Genomic DNA, 9,983 nt, shown 5'->3' with positions numbered 1-9,983 from the left:
ACAAAACACAACAAATAACCCCACGCTTACCTACTCGATGCTCGCAAACCAAAGCACAGCATCCGTTATGCTTGTCAAAAAATCCCGAAACCCAGACACGATTACAAACACTGACTTGCCCACCAGCTCGACAAAAGTACCATCTCCACTCTCACCAACGTATCCCACTTCTCGGACCAACTCTTTGAATCTCGAAGAGAATCTTACTTCCTCCCCAAGCTCCTCTGCCAAAACTGATTTCTCTTACTTAAGAACAAGAAGTAAACTGAAAACATGCATTGAACGATCTCGCTCCCTCAGGCGGAAGCAAATGCTCTATTAGGACAAACCTACGACGACGAAAACAATACATTAATGACCTCAAGATCCAACTCAAACGAATCAATTGCTTCACAAACCTCAAACCTACAAACAAAAATCAACACAACAGAATCAGATGACACTATTGACGATCCCGACTCCTAGTCCCGATCCTCTCACCGTTACTTTCATATACACACACCACAAATTAATAATAGTCCAACAAAAAAAAAAAAAGAAAATTTTAATCATGACAATTACTATATTACAATGGAACATCCACGGTATTTTTAATAATTACAACGAACTGACACTACTGGACACAACAAGTCCTCTTTAAAAATTCTTTATCTTCTATTCTCCGAGTCACATCCGGTGTCCCACAAGGGAGCCATCTTGGTCCGCTTCTTTTTACCTTATTCATTAACGACCTCCCCTTAATAATAAAACATTCGCGTGTACTTATGTACGCAGACGATGTTAAATTATGCCTCCAGTACAAGGACACTTCGTGCCATTTGGACTTACAATCCGATCTAGACCGATTTCAAATATGGTGCCGGGATAACATATTAGACTTAAATGGCTCCAAGTGTAAAGTTATGACCTTTTGTCGTGCCAACCCAATACGCACGACTTACACTCTAAGTGGGTGCTCTTTGGACAGAATAACACGAGTTGTTGATCTTGGTGTTCTTCTGGACCCAAAACTAAAATTTTCTGACCATATTTTGTCTATTGTCAATAAGGCCAGGGGTGTGCTTGGTTTTATAAAAAGGTGGTCTAAGGAATTTGATGATCCTTACTTGACTAAAACCTTATTTATTTCGTTAGTCTTCAAAATCTCAGAATCTAAGGTTTTCGAAGGTTCTTAGGAATGGTTGGCTGGTATCGCAAGCGTATTAATAATTTTGCGTTAGTTGCAGCGCCTTTGACTAACTTATTAAAGCCAAGACAGAAGTTTGGTATGACTCCTGTAGGAAAGCTAGCATTTGAGAAGTTGAGGGAGATGTTATGTTCAGCGTCTGTTCTTCGTAGCCCGGATTTCAGAAAGCCATTTTTTGTGCAGTGTGACGCTAGCAAAACTGGAGTCGGAGGAGTTTTGGTTCAAAAAAGAACTGAAGGAGATGAATACCCAATAGCATTCGTATCTAAGAAGCTCAACAAAGCTTAAAGTAATTACTCAGTCACGGAGCAGGAATGTTTAGCAGCGATCGTCTGTATCAATCGGCTTAAGGCCTATGTGGAAGGCCACGAATTCACGGTTACGTCAGGCCGGGTCAAAAAAATTGGGAAAAAAGCTGAGTAGTAGGCTGAGTGTGAGTTGAGATCCGCGGTGCATTCCAGTTTGGGAACCGACTCTATTTTATATGGTGTTTGGACAGCACTTTCTGGACTCAGGATCTACATATAAACTGTTGAGAGCTTTGGGGTTGATTCAAGATCGGTCCATGGTTTTCACTAGGCTAGATTCATTGAAGTTAGTGTGGAATAAGGCCATGGAAGTAATAAAAAAGTAAAATGATAAGAATGATCGGCTATACAACCTTCGATCAAGAGTAATATCCTATGATTTGGGTCAGTAAGTGTTTCGTAAGAATTACAGGCAGAGTAATTTCCAAACGGGGTATAATGCCAAATTGGGTCGGAATTACCTGAAAGCTCGGGTCCGGAATAAGGTTGGAAAGTCGTAATACAGGGTCGATTTGTTGGAAGACGTGAGGCAATAAGTTACCTGCCTCAAGCTTAGGGGTATCAGCCTTGGAAGTCTGGCTCCCATGTTTGATGTTGTGGAGTGGGTTTGTAGCGCTTGCGGCTTGGGGCCGCCATCTACGGTTGGTTTCCAGAACTGAAATTGGGACAGAATAAGAATTCTTCGGGTCAGGAATTTCGGACTGAAAGAGGCAACAGAGCTGATTCTCCAGGAGAGATGGGTTCCACCAGGATCCGAGTGCCAATATGGTTCTTTTCCATTTTTGGCAACTGCATGACGAGAAAGTTTTTTTTTTGACAGCGTGAAGAGGGAAAATTTGAGTTATCATCGGGCGCTTGAGCAAACTCAAACAAACAACCAGAAACATATTATTTCCTCATATGGTCGTAACAAATGAATATATACAGTTTATTAAATGGTAGATCAAGTATTCAGTTATTATAAATTAAATCTAAAAATATTAAAATTTTTTTAAACGTTTTGAAATCTGCAAAGAAATTTCAAAATAAAAAAAATATTTTTTTATTATTTGATTGATAACATAGTTTTGTTTTTTATAAACAATTTATTTAATTTGATTGATAGAATATATATTTACAATGCAGACTCTAGACAGCCTAATTGGTACAATGTTGTTCGAAATGATTGCCAGAGCCAAAAACTAAAACAACGGACACCCCCCACCACCCCAACAAGCTACATTTTTTTTTCAACATTTAGAAGAGCATCAAAAAGTCAAAAATTGTCTGAATAACTCCAAGACTAAATAGCAGTATCTTTGTGTTAGTTAATATTTCTTATTTTATTTGACAAAAATATTTATTTATTTAATTATTTAATTGAAAATTAAATATAGTATACAATACTAAACCTAATTAAATCTAATGAGTACTAGCTACGGGGGCCTTCGACTCGAGACTTATGGGTTAATTTCTTTTATATAATAAACTTAGCTTTTTGAACCTATTTGTAAATTTTTTAGATATTTTCACAGGACGGGTTACTTAAACAATTCGAAAGACTATGTGTACCAAATAATTGAGATCTAATTGTGTGCAATTGACTGCAGGCGTCGAGAATATGGTCAACGGTGAGCTCGTCCCCGCATAGTTGGCATGTTGGTGGCGCCGTTCTCTTCAGTAAGTGTTGATGTGTGGATTGGGTGTGCCCGATGCGTAGGCGGATGAAGGTCGCGCATTCCCGTTTATGTACGTTCGTTGGTGGCTTGAACATGATGCAATTCGGATTAATAGACTGGTACCTGTGTATGAAGAGTGCCCATTCGGAGAGTTTCTTTTCTTTGACGTATATCTTGATTCGACTTTGGAAATCCTTGGAGTTAAACGGAGTGAAAAGGATTGATGGTGTAAGCCTCATCTCTTGGGCGGCTTTGTCAGCAAGTTCATTCCCATGGATACCTTGATGACTGGGAACCCAGAGTAAGGTAATTTTCGTTGGATGAGAACTTAGGATGTGCCTAACTTCTTGTGTTGTGGGGTCATTATGGTTCCAGTTGCGTATAGCGGAGAGAGAGAAGAGGCTGTCTGTGCAGATAACAGATTTACCAGCGTTTTTGGAAGCGAATTGGCATGCCTTGAGAATGGCGAAAGCTTCGGCTGTGAATATGGAGTTGTATGACGGAAGCCTACCTCCTGCAACGATTTTACGGTTACAGTCAACAACCGCAAAAGTGGTTGCGCCGGTGACTTTAGAACCATCGGTGTAGATCCAGTTTTTCACACCAAGATCTTCTTATGCGCTCATAAAACGTTTTTGGTATTCTATGCGACCTGTATCCTTTTTGGCAGCATTGTATATTTAAAGGTTTATGTCAGGCTGTTTGGAACGCCAAAGTGCTGGCGAATTGAAGGCCCTCCTGGGCTTAGGGAGGGGAAGGTCGATGTAGTTGGCGCAACGTCTTAGAGTGGATATGCACTAAAATATCCGTTTTTGTTTAAATATGGCTCCGAAGTCTTTGGTTATCAGGCAGTTGGACGTGGTGTACAGCTTCGGGATAAGCATCAATGTAGTTTCTTCTACGCGTGATTGGATACTCGGAAGACCCGATTCTGCCAATGTGCAGGCTACTGGAGATGTAGGAAATGCGTGAATGGCGCGACGGACTACTCTGCGATATGGGGCTTGTAGCTTTCTTAAGTGTAATTCAGCACTCCAACCGAAGATTGGCGCGTTAATGCGCGTAATATCTATGAGAGTCTTAATATGTATGTAAGAATATTTAGATGATAGAATTTAATAATGTTAAATCTAGTTTCCAGTTGTTTTCTTAGAGTCTGACAGTGCTTTTTAAAAAGTAGTTTGGAGTCGAAGGTTATCCCCAAGATTTTTAAGAAGTTTACATCTTTTATTGTGCGGCTGTTAAAGACAATGTCGGAAAGGTTGCAACGTTGTTTCCAACAGATATGTAAAATTTGGCATTTTTCAATGACAAGAGGTTGCTCCCCACAAGTTGATATTTGCAATATTTCTAAGAATTTTTCTCTGTGTTAATATTTTTTATTTTTGTAAAGATTATTGCGTCGTCTGCGTATAGTGAGATGTAAATATCTTTATGCCGAGTTACAATGTCATTTATATCTTCGATAGCTATCATAAATAAAACCACCGAAAGTGGTGAACCCTGCGGGATTCCATTGTGGGAGTTCGATGTGACATTGTTTATTCGAACCCTGAAGGACCGATTGGTCATGAAGGCTTTAATTAGGTTATAAAGTTTTGGACCAATGCCCCAGCGAGTCTGCAAAGTCCGGCGTGAATCCCCATGCGATCGAAGGCTCTTTCAAAATCCGCCGCCAAGATAGAGACGTGATTTTTGGTCGAAAAAAATTTTGGATACGCAATAACGCGTCCATCGTGCTGTGATTTCTTTTAAAGGCAACTTAATTATGGGAAATTAGGTTGTGGCGTTTAATGAACCAGATAAGTCTTTGTGCTATTATTTTTTCTAGTGTTTTTCCGAGACAGGATAACAGAGAAATTGGACGGTAGCTGTTAATATCGGAATGAGATTTGTTTGGTTTTGAGATAGGAATAACGGTAGCCGATCTCCATGTATGTGGGTATTTTCCAGTGTTTAATATTTGATTAAAGATGTCCAAAAGTTTTGTTTTTAGGTGGGGAGATAGGTTTTTGAGCATAGGGTATAATACTCTGTCGGCCCAGGGCTTTTCCCTTTTGCTTTTGCTACTGAATTTTCTATTTCAAGCAATGTGAATTTGGAATCTAAGGATGTAGCCGATGGGGAAAGTGAGTCGATGGCATAGGGCTCTGTAAGATACCGATTTTTTTCTTGTATATATTCTGCTGAAAAATTTTGGTCAGAAGAGTATTTAGACCAAGATAGGGCAAACTCTTCGGCGATATCAAATGATGCAATTAGGGTACCTGAGTTGGATTTGATATATTTGAATGGTGTGGGAGGGATGCCGGCTAGGCGTTTTATATCGGACCAGACTTTTTTTGTGGAGGATATGGGGAGATTTTGGGAGTCAATTTTTCAAAGGAGTTACGCTTGGCCGAAAGTACAGCTTTTTTAAAAAGGGCGTTTGCTTTTTTGTATCTGATAAGGTTTGTATTATCCATATAGGCTTTGAGGACGAGAACAAGCGTTGCTTTTGGTCCCTAAGCTGTTGAAGGTTCGCGTTCCACCATGGCACTTTGGCTTTGTGGATCACCCTTTTTTTTTTTGCACGGGTCCCACGGCCACACCTCCCGCCCAACCGACCGAGGGGCGCTGCCGTGTATCGTACGGCTCGATTCGCGAGAAGATATAGACGCGATATAAAAAAGAGAACAGGAACGAGGAAATTAATATAATGTAATATAACTATGTTAAATATTAGTGTTAGTAGGATCTAATTATGTAATAGAAAAGATAAAATCGATTGCTTTAATAGCGGCAGAGAGTCAAGATTACAGATAATAGGATAAAGTCTATTATAGTCAGAACATAAAACTCTGTAAGGGTCATGCAACTCATAGTTAGATCTACAATGATTTAAGATAAGGGGTATATAGTTTCCAGTGAATCTACTTGGAACCGAGAAGTTAAGCCGACTAATCAAGTCGGGACTCTCAACATCCCCACGAATAAGCTTACAAATAAAGACTGTTCCAAGCATAGTTCTACGGTTAGCTAGGGACGGTAAATTAATTAAAAGTAGTCTACTGGAATAAGGAGGTAATATACGGTTTGCATCCCAATTTAGGCGCCGCAAGGCAAAAAGTAAGAAGTTTTTTTGGACCGATTCAATACGGTCCGAGTGGACTGCGTATTGTGGACTCCAAACAGGTGCTCCGTACTCGAGAATCGGACGGACTAACGAAATAAATAAGGTTTTAGTCAAGTAAGGATCATCAAATTCCTTAGACCACCTTTTTATAAAACCAAGCACACCCCTGGCCTTATTGACAATAGACAAAATATGGTCAGAAAATTTTAGTTTTGGGTCCAGAAGAACACCAAGATCAACAACTCGTGTTATTCTGTCCAAAGAGCACCCACTTAGAGTGTAAGTCGTGCGTATTGGGTTGGCACGACAAAAGGTCATAACTTTACACTTGGAGCCATTTAAGTCTAATATGTTATCCCGGCACCATATTTGAAATCGGTCTAGATCGGATTGTAAGTCCAAATGGCACGAAGTGTCCTTGTACTGGAGGCATAATTTAACATCGTCTGCGTACATAAGTACACGCGAATGTTTTATTATTAAGGGGAGGTCGTTAATGAATAAGGTAAAAAGAAGCGGACCAAGATGGCTCCCTTGTGGGACACCGGATGTGACTCGGAGAATAGAAGATAAAGAATTTTTAAAGAGGACTTGTTGTGTCCTGCCATTCAGATAGCTTGAAATCCAATTTAGAAGATCAACAGGGAAACCTATAAGATCAAGTTTTCTTATTAGAAGGTAATGATTAACAGAGTCAAATGCTTTACTAAAATCAGTGTAGATGACATCTGTTTAAAGATTATTTTTGAAACCCTGTATTACGAAAGAAGGTAGCTCCAAGAGGTTAGTGGTTGTAGATCTGCGTTTCATAAAATCGTGTTGACACGGTGATATGATTGATCTACAAAGGTGCTGCAAATGAGGAGAGATAACATTTTCGAAAAGTTTTGGGATAGCCGACAATTTAGAGATTCCTCTGTAATTGCTTGCATCCAGTTTGCTACCTTTTTTGTGAAGAGGAATCACAAAGGACTCCTTCCATATATGCGGGAATTGTGAAGATTCCAGAGATAAGGTAAACAGTTTCAGTAGAGGCTTGCACAAGGCTTCCGCACAGAATCTGAGCACACAGCCAGGGATTCCATCGAGACCTGGCGAATAGACCGGTTTAACACGCGGAAGATCGTTAAGCAGTGAGCTTTCGTTTATAGTGGGGCAAAATATTAGATTCGACTTAGATACCGCATAAGAGTATGGCTGTTCGGAGGGAGTGAGGTAAAGTTGAATGAATATGTTTGAAAAAACTTGGCGAATAGATCGGCTATTGCCTGATCCGATGTAACCGTAGGGTTTTCAAAAAATAGCGAGGAAGGGTAAAAACTTGTTTTTGCTTAGTGTTAAGGAAATTATAAAACTGTTTCGGATCCTGTGCGAACTGGAACTTACAACGGTTTAAATAATTTTTGTAGCACTGAGCATTAAGCACGGTAAAGTTTAACTGAGCGCTTAAATATTTACAAAGGATGGACTGAGAACCGGTATTTTTAAATTTCATATAGAGTCTGGACTTTACATTTCTTAGGTGTGTCAACTCTTTATTAAACCAAGGAGGTTTAGAGATTGACGGATAGTACATCGGAACACAAGAGTCAAAAAATGATTTAAATGCGGTACAAAACATATTAATCGCATCCGCCATTATGTTGCAGGAGTAAAGATCGGACCAATTAAAGCCAGCTATAAAATTGTTTAGCCTCCGAAAATTTGCCTTGCGAAAACAGGGAATCCGCTTTGTTGACTTCGGGGGAAATGCTACATTGGGGAATGCTACAGTTTGCAACTGCTCTTATGACTTTCGTCGTTTGTGCGACTTGCTGATTTAAGCAACCGTCAGTCCAATATGCTGCTGATTTTTCGCAACTTTCATTAAAGCGTTTCCAGTTTGCTAGGTCTGTCTTGTATTTAGGCAGGGGTAAAGTATTTTCGGGACGGGTAGGTGTGTTTATGTGGATGGTCACTTTCATGGAGATTATCTGATATAGACCAGCTGCATCAAAACATAACCGAAGCGATTGACCTTATTCTATTCGCAACAAATGAATATAACAGAACTTTCGGGCACAATAAGAGACAAAATCAAAGAAGCTCAAGAGAAAACAGTTAGGTATTCAAATGCACACAAAGGCAATAAGCAGTACCACGTACGCAAAAAAGTCTGGTTAAAAACCAACAGACGCCTGGGTACCAAATTAACGCCAGTCTGCTCAGAAGAGGTCATCGACGCTGATCTGGGCACGACAGTGCTTATTAAAGGGAGGGTGGTCCATAAGGACAATCTTCGGTAAGATGGTGCCCAATTTAATTTTATATTTTTTATACATTTTGTTATATTATCACCTTTTTGTACTTTGGTGAAGTTTGTTACTCTCTATATTTTATATTTTTCGCACTTAGGTTAGGAAACTTGGTACTCCCGTTAGTCCTACTGACAACTCCCTCCTGGACCATAAAACTAAACGAATACTCACACGCTAACCACATACCAATAATGGACAGAGACATTACTTTATGGGACGAGTACGGTTACATGGGACACGCGGATGAGACGAAACACGCGATGGACTTCTTCGTGAAGGAGCACATGAGACGGGTACTTGAAACGGACTTGGAACGAATAGAGACTCTTCTGGACACACTAAAGGTACGTCACCGACATGGTCGTATTCTTAATTTCATAGGGACTGCTTTGAAAGCAATAGCGGGGAAATCTGACTCTGACGACTGGGACCAGGTGAGGATTAGACAGAGACAGCTAACGGAATTGGTAAACAGACAGATAGACAGATAGAAATAAACGACAAAATACAATTGCAATTAAACACATTTACCTCATCCATGAATTCTATTTTAAAATCGGACAAATTAGACACAGACCATTTGTACGAGACGATTTTGGCAAAATACCGTGTTGTAATTCAAGAACTTGAAAATTTAATACTTGCAATCACCCTTTCCAAAAAAAAAAATTAAAATAAACGGCACCCTTTACGTCAACAATATCGGAACATCAAAGAAGAAAGCCGCAGTCTCAGCCATGGCTCAAGTAAACGTTCTGAGACATCTAGAGCGCCTTAGTCTGTCATTAATTCACGGAATGAGCGATAAAAATCTGCAGCACATCAACCACCTTCAATCCCGACTGCCATCAGGCAACACCTGGATCTTTTGCTCTGTCTCCTCCACAGCCTCAATAACACTGGTCATCATCTTTTTTATCTACAGTCTGAAAGTCACACGTCAACAACCGTCTAAGACCATTGAATCCGGGGACGTCTTCATCTTAAGACAAGGAGGAGTTAACACGAACAAGTCAGAGGGGTGCAACGACGGCGAAATGCCATCCAAGACCGGATGTGCCAACAATAACATTGACGCCCAGCCCAGTAACGCATTTCGCTTTAGCGAAAGCGACGTCCAAGGGTCAGCGTAATGGGATGCGGGCATGTGCGCACTGGGTGACCGTTGAGGGCATGAAACTCCAGTTGGCACGAGCCGCTGACTAGGCGCTCTGCTGAGTCGGCTGCCTCCAACCGAAGACTTGGCGGCCTTAATAAATTTGATTTGTAGCTAGTTCGTAACAGACCAGAATTCAGAGCAGTTGGCTCTAATAAAAGAACCATTTAATAATTCAAACGTATTCGGTTTAATTTGTATGTACATATGTGCGTACATATGTATGTATGTTAGAAAAAGGTATGTACATATGTATTTAAAAA

This window comes from Drosophila simulans, chromosome 2L (genome assembly GCF_016746395.2).
Source record: "Drosophila simulans strain w501 chromosome 2L, Prin_Dsim_3.1, whole genome shotgun sequence".
Lineage (NCBI taxonomy): Eukaryota > Metazoa > Arthropoda > Insecta > Diptera > Drosophilidae > Drosophila > Drosophila simulans.
The sequence above is the reverse complement of the archived record's forward strand: the minus strand, read 5'-3'. Positions refer to the sequence as shown.